Below are 17,743 nucleotides of genomic sequence, written 5' to 3' on the forward strand. Positions count from 1 at the left end.
CAAGTGGGTACTGGAAATATCAAGGGGAACACTTTGTAAAGTATGTGATTGTCTAACCACTCTGCTATAAACCTGAAACTAATGCAAAATAATATTGAATATAAACTGTAATTTTGAAAAAAATCAATGAAGTTTTTGCTCCTATTTGTACCTAACACAGTAGAAACTATTTCTTAAATTGTGAAGCACTGCCAAAGCTGGTTTGGCTCAGTTGATAGAGCATCAGCCTGTGGACTGAAGGGTCCTGGGTTCGATTCCGGTCAAGGGCATGTACCTTGGTGCGGGCACATCCCCAGGAGGGGGTGTGCAAGAGGCAGCTGATCAATGATTCTCTCTCATCGATGTTTCTAACTCTCTATCCCTCTCTCTTCCTCTCTGTAAAAAATCAATAAAATATATTTTAATAAATAAATAAATAAATTGTGTGAAGCACTGATTATAAAAGAAGAGCATACTGCCTCAGGCCACACTAAGGAAACACACACACATACACACACACATACACACACACACACACACACACACACACACACACACACACCATGACACATGTAAACCTGGATGATCATCAAATCATGCCGTTGCAAACCAGACTTTCTGGCCAGGATGCTTGAGTATGTTACCATTTTCTTGTAGGTTTGGCATCTCAGTATTGTGGTTACAGCTCATAAGCACGGTTTATAATATAATTTTCTCCAAATTTAAGTTGGTGAAACCAAATGACCAGAAATATATGATTTAATTTGGGGGGGCTATAATCTGATATTGGAATGTTAATGGCATTTAAGAGCTTCTAATCCTTCCAAATGAAGTCATGACATATCAAACCTAATAGGCCATCTTGAAAAGATCCCAAGAACCAGACAGCATCCATTCAGGGTATTTTCTGTCTCAACTTAGGAAACAAATTAAAAATTTCGGTTTTGAAAAAAAAAAAAAGATAACACAGCATTCTGAAGGTTATTTATTTTTAAGGGGCTAATTCTTATTTTAGTTCTCAAATGTCTATTACTAGAGGCCCGGCGCACAAAATTCGTGCATGGGCAGGGTTCTAGGGACAATCTGTGGGGTGACTGGTGGGGCAATCAGGGGGTCCCCCACTGGCACCCGCCCGCCTTGGCTGGCCTGAAGCCTGTGGGCTGGGGGCAGCTCCTGTGTTGAGCTTCTGCCCCCTGGTGGTCAGTGTGCATCATAGTGACCAGTCATTCCACCATTTGGTCGATTTATATATTAGACTTTTATTATATAGGATAATCTTTGCTGGGTTTTTTTTTTTTTTTTTTTTTGTTTTAATATTGAAGTATAACATACATTCAATAAAGTGCACTATTCATAAGTATACAACTTGATGACTTTTTCTAACTCAGGTCAAATTATAGAACATTTCCAGCACCATGATGGCTGCCTTGTGCCCCTTCCTAATCAATACACTTTCCCCAGAGATAACCAGTGTTCTGACCAGCTATCATTGCATGAGTTTTGCCTGTGCATGAAACTCATATAAAGGAAATTATGTAGTATGTACTATTTTGTGTCTGGTGTCTTCCACTTGTCATTAAGTCTGTGACAGCCATCAGTGTCACTGCATGTTGTTGTAGTTCATTCTCTTTTTATTGTCTTGTAGTATTCTATTATATGAATACATCACAATTTATTTATCTTTATCTTTTGGAGAAGTATTCAAGTTCTATTTTTCAGTTTGGACTTTGTGAATTAGGCTACTATGAACAAGTTTTCACATGTCTTTGGAGCACATGCACTCAGTTTTCTTGGTTCTATACCTAGGAGTTGACTTACTGGATCACATAGTAGATGCATGCTTAGCTTAAGTAGATAATGTCAGTGTGTAAAAGTAGTTTTTAACAATTTGCACTGACACTGATAATGTATATGAAAGTTCAATTACTCCACCTCCTTGCCAGCACTTGGTATTATCAATATTCTTAATTTTGGCTATTCTATTTAGTATATATTTTAGTATTATCTCATTGTGGTTTAAGTTTGCCTTTTCCTGAAGATTAAAGCAATTGTGCACCTTTTCATGTATAATGGGCCATTACAATATTCTGTTTGTAAGATGCTTGTTTAAATCTTTTGCCCATTTAAAAATTTAGTCAATTGTATTTTTCATGTTGATTTGCAGGAGTCTTTTATATACTCTGAACATGAGTCATTTTTTTCTATGCATACTTTTTTTTTTCTCTGTGCCTTTCCCTTTCAGTGTCTTAAAGGTGTCTTTTGAAAAGTAAATGTTCTTAATTTTACTGAAGTCCAATATATCAATCTTTTTTGTGTGGTTACTGTTTTATAAACTATTAAAAATGCATCTTTTCTATTTCACTCACAAAATATAAGCATTGAAAAATATAAAAGTATAAGCAATATAATATGGAATCTAATGAATAAAATAAGCTAGCAAACAAAATAGAAACAGACTCATAGATATAGAGAACAGACTGACAGCTGTCAGAGGGGAGAGGCATTGGGGGCTGTTTGAAAAAGATGAAGGGATTAAACACAAAAAAACCCAAACAAACAAAAAACTAATTGACACAGATAACAGTATGGTGATTGCCAGAGGGAGAAGGTTTGGAGAGGTAAAAGAGGGAAAAGGGGAAATAAATGGTGAGGGAAGGAGACTTGACTTCAGGTGGTGAACACACAATACAATATTCAGATGATGTGTTATAGAACTGTACACCCGAAAACTATGTAATTTTATTAACCAATGTCACCCAATAAATTCAATAAAAACTTTAAAAAAGAACTGAATTCAACATTCTTATTAATGTGGACAATGAGAAAACTTTAAAGTACTAGGAACCCTGCTAAAAGATGACTAAAAATTAAAAAGACGAAACATAAAATGTTGGTGAGGATGTGGAGCAGCCAGGAGTCTCATTGCTAGCGGGAGTATAAACAGTACACTCATTTTGGAAATCCATTTGTCAGTTTCTTATAAAGTTAAACACTCTCCCACTCTATGACCACAAATTTCTACCTCTGGTTTACTTAAGAGAAATGAAAACATGTCCGCAAAAAGCCTTGTTCAAAAATGTTTATAACAACTTTACCTATAATAGCTCTAAGTTAGAAATATCTCAATATTGGTCAATAGACCAGATAAACAAATTAAGTTAAATTCATACAATCTACCCAGCAATCTACCCATTGGGTACAAACAATGATACAAACAATAAAATAAATGGGCCTCACAAGCATTTTGGTAAGTGAAAGAGATCAGACACAAATAACACATATCACATTGCAAAATTTCATTTATATGAAGCCATAGAAGTTGCAAATTAATATAAGGCACTAGAAATCAGAACCCGTTGTCAACTTTCAGTTCTGACAGATATTTTTCATGCAGGGAAAACACTATAGTGCAGGGAGAAAAATTGTATTGTCTGGAACATAAACCCAAATTCTATCAGCAGACAGCTTCAGTTTCTATTTGAGACTATCAAGATGGCAGCTCTTATTAGTAGCATCCCAGAAAACATAAATCATGTATGTCTGTATCAGATGCTTTATTTTCTAGCACAGAAAGGCATTTGGAAACTTATGGCTCATAGGACACCAGTCCGTGTGGCCTCTGAGGGTAAAAGGGTATGAGCAAGGGGTGACAGTCAAGATAAAAAGGCTGAAGAGGAGGCAGAGGCCAAGATAAAAGGAAGGATGAAGGTCCCCTCTACTATGCAATGGAGAGGCAAGTTATAAAGGGCCTCCAAAGCCAGATGTGTATTCTGAGACCCATCCTAAACAGTCTTCTGCATTCTCCAATACCACACTTAGCTACCATCACTGCTATGACACAGATTCATCTGCAACCCCCTTACTGATCATTGTCAATATGAGCCATTGGGTGAACTTTGACCTGTTGCATTTTATTTTATTTTTATTTATTTAAAATATTTTATTGACTTTTTACAGAGAGGAAGGGAGAGGAATAGAGAGTTAGAAACATCGATGAGAGAGAATCATCGATCAGCTGCCTCTTGCACACACCCTTCTGGGGATGTGCCCGCAACCAAGGTACGTGCCCTTGACCAGAATCGAACCCGGAACTCTTCACTCCACAGGCTGATGCTATATCCACTGAGCCAAACCGGTTTCGGCTGACCTGTTGCATTTTAGATTTCAGCTTACATTGATGTGACTTTTGATTAATTAATCTCTTTTCATTAGACCATAGGCCTGGCCACATCACCTTTTGGTTTGTTCCAGGTACTGTACAGGTGGAATTATTTCCATGTTATGAGGACATGGAGAACCAAGGAAAGGAAAACATTGTATCTGTGTTTTCCACTGCAATGTAGAAAGATCTTTGGAAGGCCTAAGCCCACTGTTAGCATCTTTGAGATATTTTGTCTTTCCCTATGAGGTCTACATGCAGGAGAGGTGTGTATGGGGACTTTTTCGACTTATTCATCCAAGAGGTGAAACTAAAAAATATTGGCTTAAGGAAAAGAAAACTACAAAACCCCTAATGGCCAGAAGTTGGCTTAGAAATAACTATCAGCTAATTCTTGGTGCTTCTAGGAGCGAGCCTGGTACTCACAGTGGGTCCACTGTGCTCTCCTGTTGAACATAAGCAATCTCACAAAACCCCAACACCAGACAAGCCCACTCAGATCCTCATGCACCAAGAAAAAAACAAGACCACCTTGTAATCATGTTGGAACACAGATGAAAACATGAACATTGTTCAAACCACAAAAATGCCCAAATGTGTCCTTATCCTGGTAATATAAGTGACTGCTGCTGCTTTATCAATTACAGCTTTGGCATCATGCTAGTCTTCCCTCCTCTAGATAAGATTTATTAAGATACCAAGTCATAGAATTATCCCCATTTACTGACAGCTTCTAATCCTGAATAAGTTCCTACTTCCCGAGCTTTCTCCTAAATCACCTACTATAAGTCCAAATACTATAAGTCATTTCTAACACTCCATTATTGAGATGCCCTATGGTTCTCCTTCATGTACATTCACTCCCATTTTAATAAGTCAATAAATCCAACTTTGACTATAATTGTATTTCTGGTGATCATTAGCTGGAGGCATTAAGAGAAGTATAAAGAAATTGAGTGAAATTGCTATGAATACCAAGAAAAATTACACCTAGAGTATAATCTGCATATAGGTCATTACCAAAAATCAATTCTGTGCCACTTAATGAGACTTCTTGTATCTCAATCATTTTTTAGCCTGATCTCTTTGCTACTAGAAGCAAAAGCAAACAAACCAAACTTGTCTATCCCACATAGAAACCTTGTGCAGACTGTGTGTCTGTTTTAGATAAAGATGCCCAGTGGAGAAGGGTGAGGTGCCAATTTTCAGTGGGTCTGAGAGCATAGACCTCTTTGTAAGAAGCTGGAGAAGGACAACTAAAGCACCCCTGTGGTGATCACCATAATGGAAGAAAGTGTACCAGACAGCCAGAATGAGATTGAGTCTTGGAACCCATCCTGATTGTTGACACAAGAAGGAAATGTCATCTGTGCCTGAACCCTTGCCCCAGCCCAGACATACAAAGTCAGTTTTCTACAGACTCTTGGTGAACAGCAATGTTCCCAATGCTCTAAGTCAGTGGTTCTTAACCTTCCTAATGCCGCTACCCTTTAATACAATTCCTCCTGTTGTGGTGACACCAACCATAAAATTATTTTCGTTGCTACTTCATAACTATAATTTTGCTACTGTTATGAATTGTAATGTAAATATCTGTGTTTTATGATGATCTTAGGCTCTACAGCAGGGGTTCTCAAGGTTATTATGATTCATAACAGTAGCAAAATTACAGTTATGAAGTAGCAATGAAAATAATTTTATGGTTGGGGGTCACTACAACATGAGGAACTGTATTAAAGGGTCCCGGCATTAAAAAGGTTGAGAACCACTGCTCTAAATAGTTTTGCTAAGACATTGTCCTTTTGACAGGACATTTACAGTTAAAGCAGCTATATGATAGTTAAAAATCAGGTTGTGGAGTCAGAAACACCTAGTTTTAAATCCTAGTTCCATCACTTACAAGTTGATATTGGGAAAGTTCCTTAATATTTTGTGCTTTAGTTTCTTCATCTGAGTAACTGAGACAATATAACTGTACCTTCTTTATAAGGTTTTGTGTTAAAAGGGTTTGCATTGTGCTTGGCACATGGTAAGCTTTCAATTAATGGTAGTCATTGTTTATATTATTAGTCTATATTTGGAAACACAATGATGTTACCTATTCCTAGTATTTGAATTTTTTGGGGGGAGAGTTTTATATAGATGTCATAAATACTTATATAGTTACATGTGTACATACTAGTATATATTCAAATGCATATGTGTCCATATCTAGCCATAGATAAACACTGGCCTGCATGGGGGTTTTCATGGATACTATACTTAGCTGGGTAAATGCTATTAAATTACAGGGCCCAGGTTAGCTCAGGGATGAATAGAAACCTGTGAATTTCTAAAAGTGACTTTGTAAATTTCCAAATTTAGTGATGATAAATTTTATTTGGATTTTCCCAAGATTTTTCTTAAGTTTAGGTAGTTGCTTCCTTAAAGGATTTGACAGCCTCTCTTGTTATTTTGCATTTCCCACTATTTCCTAGATAAGAAGTAATCATGACTGCCGATACCAGCCCTCCCCAACAGTGCCCTGGCCATAGGGACACCAAAGAGCCATAATGAATAGTTATTTAACTATTGTTAATTATTGCTTCTTTAAAGGGGGCTATTTTAAAGAAATCCCAATAGACCATAACTTGGAAGTCCAAAAAGTGATAATGTTTTTCACTGAAAATCGCTTAGATGCCCTAGCTAGTGTTACTGTAAGCATTTGCCTCTCAGCGTAACCATTATGGCTTGTCTCAGTTTCAGTTCTTACAAGGATATTTCTTGGATCACATGATCTCACACATCTAAATGAGCATTGTCCTGTGGACCAAAAGGTCGCCAATTCAATTCTCAGTCAGGGCGCAAGCTGAGGTTGCAGGTTCAATCCCCAAGGGGCAACCAATCTATATTTCTCTCCCTCTCCCTTCCTCTCTTTCTAAAATCAATTTTAAAAATAGCTTAGACCTTTGTTAGATTATCATGCTTTTTCAAAGGGAAAAAACCAAGGGAAAAGTGTGATGGATGATGTCAGAATGCAAAAAGACAGTGACTTTAAACAATTGTGGTTAAAATAAATTGCACGTGTGAATTTGACAAAAGTATATGACTATATGAATCATTGCTAGGGGCCCTTCCAGGGCCTTGGAAGGAACCATTGCAAGCGTGGGACCCAAAAGCTTAAGCTTCTTTTGTCATGCCATCTCTGACCGCCAATTCCCGGTCATGAGAGAGTTTCAGTTGTTGTCACTTGTTGATCCAAAGGAATGATTCTCTAGTGATACAGGTTGGGGGGAGAACACTGTTAGGATACCTTTGCTAGGTCTTAGACATGGTCAATGTCTGTCTTATTAGCACTGAATCCCCAGGGCCAGCATGATGCTTTTCACAGAAGAGGTGCTCCGTAAACTTGTGTGGCAATAAGGAAGGAAACTATGAATTCCACTTCCAGGAAGACAAGGATGGTTAATTACAACAACTTATTGACTAAGGAATAAATGATACTGGAAATGGGCATAGCACTAACATTAACAAAGACCTTTTTGTATATAACAGGTTTGTAAACCACAGCATGTGGGGAGGTGGGTCAAATCTAGCTTGCCACTTAATTTTTGTAAATGAAGTTTTATTGGGATACAGCCATGCTCAATTCTTTATCTATTGTCTAGATTAGACTGTTTTCTTGCTACAACAGCAGAAGTGAATAGTTATGATAAAGACCATGGTCCAACCTGGCTGGTATGACTCAGTGATTGAGCATCAACCTATGAACCAGGAGGTCATGGGTTCGATTCCCAGTAAGGGCACATGCCTAGGTTGTGGGCTAGATCCCCAGAGTGGGGTGTGCAAGAGGCAGGTGATCAACAATTCTCTCATCACTGATGTTTCTATCTCTCTCTGCCTCTCCCTTCCCCTCTGAAACCAATTAAAAAAAGATCCTGGCCCATAAAACCTAAGGTGTCTACTATCTGACCTTTTATAAGAAAAGTTTGACTAGTGACATATATTTTGATTTTAAGATTCCTTTCATTGCTGTGAGGGAAGTCGACTCAGGTATCATTATTTGCACTTGACAGATGAAAGAAAATCTGAGACTTGGCAAGCTTAAATATCATTGTTTGGTTGGTGTATAGCAAGTAAAGCTGAACCTAATTGTTTTTTTTTAAAATTTTATTGATAATGGTATCACATAATTGTCCTCATACCCCCATTCCCATCCCAAACCCCTCCCCACATATGCCCCCACCCCCTTGTTGTCCATGGCCACTGGCTAGGCCCATATGCATGCACACAAGTCCTTTGGCTGATCTCTTCCCCTTACCCCCACCCTCCCCTACTTTGCCTCTGAGGTTTGAGAGTCTGATCTCTGCTTCTCTTTCTCTGGGTCTGTTTTTGTTCATCAGTTTACGTTGTTCGTTATTTCCTCTAGATGTGTGAGATCATGTGATCCAAGAAATATCCTTGTAAGAACCTGTTACGCCCAGACTTCGTGATCCCCAAGGACCACCAGGGAGCCGAGTCCGATGCAATAAACAAAAGAGCCTTTTCCATGCTAGCATGGGCTCCGTCCCACTCACACCGGCAGCATGGTGGAAGAGAGAGCGAATTTCGCCCAGTCCAGGGGTTTTACTCCGGTCGGTGGTGATGTCACTGCCTCGGCAAACCCTGGTTGGTTGGGTGAGGGCTAGGGATAACTCCCCCCTGCGGGGCGGAGTCGGGAGCTCATCCTCGCCCCGCCCTGCCCTCTCAAACCGAAACTGAGACAAGCCATAATGGTTACGCTGAGAGGCAAATGAATCAGTCTGTAGTGAGTTCCTTTCTGGGCCAACTGAACCTAATTGTTGGTACCAATTCAGGCACACCACAGATGAAGGCTGCTACACTACTTGTAAAGAAGGCCTTGTTATGAAACTTTAGACATGGAAAGTTTCTCTCAGATAAGCTCAGTAAATGGAACAAGCCTCAATGTCTCCACTAAGGCTGTGGGGCAGGTGGTGTAGGAGCTCCGTACATCCCTCAGGCCTTACTACTTAATCTACTCAGCTAACTTCCAACTGCCAGGATCTACCCTTGAAGGGTGAGGCCACTCTGCTCACATTTAGTACAGGCTGGGATTCCAGGAAAGAATACCTGCCAGGAGCAGCCAATGATTGATAAGAGTTAGTGTGTAAATACTCCAGCTCCCCTGACCCTTTGTTTAAATAGCATGAGGTATGGGTTTTATAGCGATTCTGAGTCATCCTGTTGTCATATGCTCTAGTTGCCCACAATGGAAGCTGGCTTGATAATCCACCTTTGTTTGGCTGCCTTCTCTTCCTTTTCACATTTCCCTACTCTTACCAGCATTATCTATATTTCCCAAATAAACTACCACTTGCTCTTCTATCTTCCTCTAAAATTCTGCTTCTGGGAAAACCCAAGCAGAAACAGGTTTGGTTAAATGGAAGCAAATATTTGGCCTCATACAGATATCTGACTACGCTGTTTCAAAGGGAGAAGATCAGGCATTAGGATGGGTTTAATCTCTTGTGGTTCATTCTGTTAATCCAACCCCTAGTTTACTGATGCAGGGCTCACTTTCCTTGCAGTCACTGGGCCTGGAATAACCCCACCTGCCAAGTGGGGAGGGATGTGTGCGTCAGCCAACACATACACGGCTGCTGCTGAAGTGGAAAATAGCGTAATATCATCAATCAATGTCTCACACATGCTCTCAGCCGAAGGGCAATTAGTGTTACTCAGGATAAAAACTAATATAAGGCTGCGGATGAATGGGTTATTGAAGAGACTATCAAATCAGCCTGGCTGCAAGAAGTGACCAGAGGCAGTGGGAGTGCCCAGCAACAGCTAGTGTAGGGCAGTCTTAGGCTTGGAAGGGGTCATCCCACAGTTGGGAAGATTAGTCACTTTTACTACTTCCTGTTTTCTGGGTTATCTCCCCAACAGACTCAGGAAATAAGGTTGTGACCATGTTCTCTTTTAAAAGCAAGAAAATTGAATCCTTTCAATGTAATCATAATATTTTTAGCAAGCTTGTTCCTTTTATGTCTGCCTTTGTCTCTCTCACACTGTCTATGTTTCTCTCTTCTTCCTTTTATGGACTCTTTCTCCCCTAAACCCTGCATCCCTATCTCTGCTTCTATCTCTCATACTTTCCTCACCTTCCTCCCTTCCCATGCCTATCTCTCTACCTTGGTTTTCTATCTGCTTCTCTCCTAGATTCATAATTATTCTTTCTCCCTCTCCCTCTCCCTCTCCCTCTTCCTATTCCTCTCCCTCTCCTTCTCCCTCTCCCTCTCCCTCTCCCTCTCCCTCTCCCTCTCCCTCTCCCTCTCCCTCTCCCTCTCCCTCTCCCTCTGCCTCTGCCTCTGCCTCTCCCTCTCCCTGTCCTTCTCCCTCTTCCTATTCCTCTCCCTCTCCCTCTCCCTCTCCCTCTCCCTCTCCCTCTCCCTCTCCCTCTCCCTCTCCCTCTCCCTGTTCTTCTCCCTCTCTTCTCTCCCTGTTCTTCTCCCTCTCCCTCTCCCTCTCCCTCTTTATCTCCCTCTCCCTATCCCTTTCTCTCTCCTTCTCCCTCTCCCTCCCCCTCTCCCTCTCCTTTTTCCTCATCCTCTCTCCCTCCCCCTCCTTTTCCCCCTCCCTTTTCCCCCTCCCTCCCCCTCTCTCTCTCCCTCTCTCTCTTCCTGTTTAAAAGCCTGACACCTGAAGTTCCCCATCTGGATAAATGGTCTAATTCTCTGTCTTTATCAAAGCTCTGGTGTACATGCTAAACATTACCCAGGCAATGGGGTAGCACAAAGTTCAGCAATCTTTTTGAAATAGGTGCCTAGAGAGGCAGGAATAAAAATAGCAAAGGGTGAAAGCAGCTGTCAAGAGCTGCTGTTTACTACCACCTGGGGCTGTGGTTTATTGGCTGTGGTTCATAGGTGGGTCTGGTCTGTGTGGAGAGAGAGGACATAGCCATCACACCAGAAGGGAGCCAAGAAGTACACAGGATGGATCTCTGATATCATCACAAGACTGAGACTCAGAAACTCCAAATAACTCCATTCCGTATCATCAGCCGGAAAAGAGAAGTACTAAAAACCTGTTGAAAAGCAGGAGGAGGAGAAAAAGAGAATTCCCTTTTATAGTCTCCAAATAATCTTGCAAACTAAAATCCCAAAGAAAGTGAATAAATTGTGCGCTAAGAAAGACAGTTGACAAAAATAATCAAAACAGGAGCTCACTCAAGATGAAATTGAGTTAATAGAACAGCTTTAAAAAGACTTGGTCATAAGTATGCCTAAGATAATAGGTTAAAAAATACATTTTCATAAAGTGAACAGGAAATTATCAAACAAAACAGACTTAAAAAGAATAAGAGTAGGTAGATATAAAAGGAACCAAATAGAAAACTTAGAATGAAAAATATAGTTACTGGAATTAAAGGTAAGATAGGATAGATCCTCCATAGATAGCATAAAATGAAATCTAGACACATTTGAATAGAGAATTTGTGAATTAGAAAACAGTCTTGAATAATTCATCCAGAATATAGCACATAGATACTGATACCAACTACAAAAGAACAGTTGTCACGGAGAAAGATTGAGAAATATATAGACATAATGAAAGTCCCATGAGAGAAAAAAAGAGGGTGAAGCTGAAAAAAGCAATATTTAAGGAAACATTGATTTAAAAAAAACTTCCATAACTGGAGAAAGACTTGAGTCTTTAGAACAAAGTTCACTTTGAGGCTGAGAAGAATAAATAAAATTATACCCACCTTAAGATACATTGTTGGAATGAATAACAGCAAGAATAACCAAATATAATGTAACAATTAGAAAGAGAAAACTTCTCATTAACAAAAACAGTTGCAAGCTTACAATGGGATAATATATTCCAGCTCAAAACACATGTGCATATAAATTCTCATTCAAGAGTGAGGAAAAAATAAAAATATTTTCAGATTTATAGAGGCTGAATTTATGATTTCCAGACCCTTGCTGAAAGAAATATTAAAGCATATACTTTGGCAAGAAGAGACATGAACACAGAGGGTATGCTTAAGATATGTGAAGTAACAATGAACAAATAAATTGATAAAATATGTCAGTAAATCCAATTAATGACTGAAAAAAGTAATCATTTTTTATAAACAATAATGAAACTAAATCTCAAAGCAACAGTAAAATAATGGGGACTGTTCAATGCATAAAGCATGTAAAAATCTTTACCTTAGGGAGGATAATAAGTAAAATGGAATAACTTTGGCTTAGAAAATGTTATACTTAAATTTATAAAAGTTGATGGGTGACATATAGAATATATTAAAGGATAAGTCCAAATAAAAAATAATATAAATAAATTTGAATGAGTTAAATTCACCCAGTAAAAGACATAGACTATTAGGTTGATTTAAAAACAAAAACCAGCCGAAACCGGTTTGGCTCAATGGATAGAGTGTCGGCTTGGGGACTGAAGGGTCCCCGGTTCGATTCCGGTCAAGGGCATGTACCTTGGTTGCGGGCATATCCCCAGTGGGGTGTATGCAAGAGGCAGCTGATGGATGACTCTCTCTCATCGATGTTTCTAACTCTCTATTTCTCTCCCTTCCTCTCTGTAAAAAATCAATAAAATATATATATTTAAAAAAATAAAAAAATAAAAAAATAAAAACAAAAACCAAATCTGCTATTTTTAATTTATAAGAAAATCTCCTAAAACAAAACTACACTTAAAGGCATGAAATAAACACGAAAATACATCAGATTAAGGTTAATCACTAAAGAATTGAGTAGTAATAGCAATATGTAAAGTAAAACTTAATGTTAAAGCATTGCTAAAAATAAAGAGAAACATTATACTAATGGTAAAAATCTACCAGAAATAATAGAAGGGAAAGATAAAGAAACTCCTTACTCTGATAAATAAAGATCTATTAAAAAATCTACAAAAACATCACATCTGTTAATTTTTATTATTGTACAATGTGATTAATAAGATTGTGTATAAAATACACATATGAATTAAAAATATGTGCAAATCAAAAAATAGACTTTTAAAAAATATGTTTTATTGATTTCAGAGAGGAAGGAAGAGGTAGATGAGAGAGAATCATTGATTGGCTGCCTCCTGCATGGCCCCTGTTTGAGGATTGAGTCCACAACTCAGGCATGTGCCCTGACCAGGAATCAAACCATGACCTCCTGGTTCATAGGTCGATGCTCAACCCCTGAGCCACACCAGCCAGGCAGTATCATGTATATTTTAAGTGCCTTGATTTTGTTTCATTGAGAAAAGGAACTCAGAGGCACAAGAAAGAAGTTCATTTAGGAGACAAACTTGAAATTCAGAATATATTACTGAAATCAAGATAAATAAGAGGTTAGCATAAAATAAATAGCATTAATAGACATGGGCCTTTGTTAGAAAGTAATGAATTATTTCACACATGGAGAAGCAGCGTTTCCTTCAGGACTGATATGAGTTAGCAAATTGATCAGATACTTATTCTCTGCAAAGTGGTTATTACTCAAATTACCTTTATTAAATCTTATTTTAGGTTTCACAGACTTTGTAAGGTATTTAGGTTTTTAACTTATTTTTTTCTTTGTATTAATAGGTAGTTCCCATTCTCTGGAATCCATTGGTATACACTGAGTGACCAGATTATTATGATCTCTCAACATATAATAATCTGGCCACTCAGTGTATATCCTATATAATAAAAGGCTAATATGCTAATTTTCCCCTGGACCAGGAGTTCGACCAGCAGGCAGGCTGGCCAACCACCCATGTCCCCTCCCCCAGGCCAGGCTGGCTGGACCCCACTGATGCACGAATTCATGCACTGGGCCTCTAATACACACACACACACACACACACACACACACACACACTGAATGGCCACATTATTATGTGTTCAGAGATCATAATAATCTGGCCACTCAGTGTATATGTTCCATGGGGGTCAGGGTTTTTTGTTTTGTTTTGATTTGAATGTTTTGTTTTCTAATGTTTCCCCATTATCTAAAATAGAAATCAACAATATTTTTCTCAAAAAGTCCTAAAGTATTATCTTTAGTATATCTTCTGACTGTTTATTGTTTATTTATATGAGAGGTATTATTTTCTGTATATTGATTTTATAAGTGTGTTAAAATTCCCTATTATTTGCCGAAACCGGTTTGGCTCAGTGGAGAGCGTCGGTCTGCGGACTGAAAGGTCCCAGGTTCGATTCCGGTCAGTGGCATGTGCGTTGGTTGCGGGCACATCCCCGGTGGGGGTTGTGCAAGAGGCAGCTGGTCAATATTTCTCTCTCATTGATGTTTCTAGCTCTCTATCTCTCTCCCTTCCTCTCTAAAAATCAATAAAATATATATATTTTTAAAATTCCCTATTATTTGTAAGTTTTTTAGTTCATTCTGTTGGATTTTCTTTTTTCTTTTAATTGGGGTGACATTGGTTCTATTGTGTTTTCTAGGAAAAATATCATTTTATCTATGAGTAATAACTTTGCCTCCTCCTTCCCAATCTTTATGCCTTTTGATTTATTTCTCTAGTTTAATTATTTTTGTTTAAAAAAAATAAAAAAATATGAATGTAATAAAGCTATCCTTGTCTTGTCCTTGTTTTAATGGGAATGCTTCTAGCATTTTCTCATAAATCATAACACTGACTTTTTTGTTATGTCCTATCATGATAAGGAAACAAATCAATCAATTCCTATTTTATTAACAGCTCATTTAAAATCACGATTAGATGTTGGGTTTACCAAATACCTTCCCTGATTTTATAGAAAGCATTATCTGTCTTTTGATTTTGTTAAACGTTCAATTTCCAGCTTACTTGGTCTTCCAAATAAGTTTTACAGTTCCATACTTATAAGGTGGAATCAGCCATAGTCTTTAAGGAATTAGCTTCCAGACCCACTGTTGTGATAATCATAGTTTTAGCAACCCCCTAAACATGCTGCCCATGGCCTCTTTCACAGTTCACATTCTCTTGGATAAAAGTTTCCTGAGAAAGACTCATTTACCACCCTCTAGAATTCTCTTCTCTAGCATTCACTCTCCTAAGGCTACTGCCAGCTCCCCGTTCACTGATTTCCACTAATTTCATGGTGGGAAATGCTGACCCATCGAGTATTTGTTCTTCCTTCGGAAAGCAGGGAGCTTGCGGTGCCTTTGAGTGGTGTTTCCCATAATTCCTTTTCCTGTGTGCTTCCAGGTTGGGGTTAGCCACAAGAGAAAGTTGGGTGAAATTAAAAGTTTAGAACTTAAGCAGCAGCTCTGTTTAGCAGCTGTATGTACAACTCAGTTATTGGAGTTCCAGGAAGGCTGTCCCTGACCCTCTGGCTCACCTTGTCAGCAGAGGGCAGTACCTGGACACAAAGCTCCTTCAATTGCTGACAGGTTCTCTCCTTAGAGTTCTGTGGGACCAGCGCCAGTGCAGTGCCATGGCAAAGCCAGCTTCTCCTGAAGATTACCCTTGGCATTGAGGCTGGAATATGAGACATGTAAAGGCTCTGGTGTGTGTTTGCTTTCATCTATGCCCAGCTCACCTCCAATTGCCTTAACACTCAATATAGAATTAGTGACTTTTCCACTTTTATGGGGAACAAAAAGGACTGAAAATTGGGACATTTTCCCTTATACCTAACTAAGTTGCACTGTGTGCATGTCCCCAAAGACAGTGTATGTGTACTGCAATGGATAAAATGTGTACTACTTAAATACTAGTATTTCTGTGAAAAGTTTCTCTTAGCCCAGAGACGGTGCCAGCTTGCTGTAGTGATTTCATTTTTACAGTAGAGAGGCATCTACCAATTAGACTCTCTCCTCACAGCAATAGCATTGCATTTGGTTCATTTTTCAGCCCATATTTTCTGCCACGTATACTCCCTGAGGAATTCCTCCTCTCATGGTCAAAACCTTCTGGGTTCAATTCCCAGCATGTCTTAACTTCAGCATTATGCACACTTGGGGCCAATAATTCCTTGTTATGGGGAACTGTTTGGTAGCATCGAGTAGATCCCACTAGCACTCCCCATCCTGAGTTGTGACAACCAAAACATTGCCAAATATACCCTGGAAGGCGGGGGGGGAGGGGGGGGGCATCAGCCTTGGTTGAGAACCACTGAGCATTGTGATTCAGACGCACTTGGATATGGGTTTGGGGGAGAAGAAATATCACAAGTGGAGACTGTAAGTTACGGTGGGAACAATCTGAATACTAATTAACATTATTTGGGAAAGAGAATAAAGCAGCAATAAGGATTCCTTAGGGGCCCCTATGCTAAGCCATTGCTACTGAGATAGGCAAAGATGGATTGGGGTGCCATCTTTTCTTAAGTACTAAAATATATATGATTCTGTTTCTTTGTTTTGGCTTCCTCAGGGGAACAAATAAATTGAGGCTGAGGGTTACTAATTATGTTCACTGACTACATGATAGGCTTTACAATAGAAAAGTAACCAGTTTCAAAGTAATTATGCAAAACCAATATTGCTTTTGGACTTTGGTTTCCAGAAATAGGACAAAGATTCCAGATTGACCCTCTTGTTGAAAACAACCTATGGAAAAGCCATCAATCTCATTAGTAAACAGGGAAATAGAAACTACAACCCCAACGAGACATCACTACACATCAAATGGACTGGACAAAAATTAAAAAGTGGAAAAGTACCAAATGTTGTGTTTGGTAGATCAACATTCTCTCACTGGGATGAAGATTAGTACCACCACTTGGGAAAGAGTTAGATATCACCCAGTAAAGTTGAACATAGGGCCGAAACCGGTTTGGCTCAGTGGTAGAGCATTTTGGTCTGCGGACTGAAAGGTCCTGGCTTCGATTCCGGTCAAGGGCATGTACATTGGTTGCGGGCACATCCCCAGTAGGGGGTGTGCAAGAGGCAGCTGGTCGATGTTTCTCTCTCATCGACGTTTCTAGCTCTCTATCCCTCTCCCTTCCTCTCTGTAAAAAATCAATAAAATATATATTTTTTTAAAGTTGAACATAGGGCCCACTTTTTGGCTCCTGCCCACTTTTTGGCTCCTGCTTATACATTAAAAGCTTCCTGGGAAATGTTATATTATTGCAAACTCAAGAAGTTTTCCTGCTGCACATCTTGCAGATAGGATTGGTGTCACAGGAATGATGCCAGATGGGGAAGCTATAGTTCAAGGCAAGAGAAAAAGTTAGCTGATCTCTTCCTTCTCTTCACCATCAGGTGTAGCCTCATACATAACTTTGGTTCTAACAGATTGATTTTTTCTGCAGGGCAGAGGTGGAGACCATGATTTTGTGAGTTCCTCTCTTTTCAGGTGATCTGACATTGCATATGTAGGTGACAAGTATTGTCATCAAATATTTTTCTCTGTCTTTCTTTATACCATCATTTATTTTGATATTTCCACTGTTCTGGCTGTGTATTCCAAACAAGTAGTTGGTGCAGAGCCCTCTTTTTATTGCCTGAGAAACATCCCAAGTAGTAAAAGGGCATATGAATTATGACACACAGTGTCTGCGTCAGGCTGGGGTAGCGTGGGCTCTAAATGCGTACAGACCACAGCTTTAGTACTGGCTCTGCCACTCACCAGCCATGTGAACTCAGGCACATTAGCAGAGTCCATGACCTT

The sequence above is a fragment of the Pipistrellus hanaki genome, assembly GCF_964339955.1.
Source record: "Pipistrellus hanaki genome assembly, chromosome: X".
Taxonomy (NCBI): Eukaryota; Metazoa; Chordata; class Mammalia; order Chiroptera; family Vespertilionidae; genus Pipistrellus; species Pipistrellus hanaki.